Here is a 1048-nt window from a genome sequence, read left to right as displayed (position 1 = left end):
TGGCCAGTGAGGAGGTGGCGGAGTCACAGGTTCATCCTAGTGTGTCTGGAGACCAGGCTGGTTTGGGTGACGGCAGGGCGGATGGGCCCGGTGTCGGTCACGGTGTTGCCCCGGGTGTGGGGGTTGCAGCGGGAGGTGCTCCAGGCAGGGAGGATGTCTTGATGGACTTGCTAGCTCAGGTTTTGCAGCGAGCGTTAATGATATCTACATTCAACTGTGCCCCGGAGACACGGGACTTCTAGCAGTAGTGCCGCCAGTGGTTGGTGGGCAAGATCCAGTAGTGCCGCCAGTGGGTGGTGGGCAGGTTCCAGTAGTGCCGCCAGTGGATGGTGGGCNCTGAGATGGTTAGAGGTGAGGATGCTGTTGGTCGTGGTCGTGGTCGTGGTCGTGGGCGTGGTTGTGGTCGTGGTCGGGGACGAGGTCAGGTTCCTGAGGCCAGTGTGAGTGTGACCCAGAGCATGGCCAGTGAGGAGGTAGCGGAGTCACAGGTTCATCCTAGTGTGTCTGGAGACCAGGCTGGTTTGGGTGACGCCAGGGCGGATGGGCTCGGTGTCGGTCACGGTGTTGCCCCGGGTGTGAGGGTTGCAGCAGAGGGTGCTCCAGGCAGGGAGGATGTCTTGATGGACTTGCTAGCTCAGGTTTTGCAGCGAGCGTTAATGATATCTACATTCAACTGTGCCCCGGAGACACGGGACTTCTAGCAGTAGTGCCGCCAGTGGTTGGTGGGCAAGATCCAGTAGTGCCGCCAGTGGGTGGTGGGCAGGTTCCAGTAGTGCCGCCAGTGGATGGTGGGCAGGTTCCAGTAGTGCCGCCAGTGGTTGGTGGGCAGGTTCCAGCTGTGCAGCCTGTGGCGAGTTTGCAGGCAGGTGTGCAGCCGGGGGCTGAGGTAGTGGATGATCAGTATGTGCAGATGATGGAGCAGCTGCGGCGAGTGGGAGCGGGGTATTTCTCAGGAGGTACTGATCCAAGTGTAGCGGATGAGTGGAGAGAGCGGATGGAGGATCTTTTCCTTTCGCTTAGGTGTCCCGACCAGTTCAGGGTGGATCTA

Source organism: Camelina sativa, chromosome 12 (genome assembly GCF_000633955.1).
Source record: "Camelina sativa cultivar DH55 chromosome 12, Cs, whole genome shotgun sequence".
NCBI classification, from domain to species: Eukaryota; Viridiplantae; Streptophyta; class Magnoliopsida; order Brassicales; family Brassicaceae; genus Camelina; species Camelina sativa.
Note: the sequence above shows the minus strand (reverse complement) of the source record.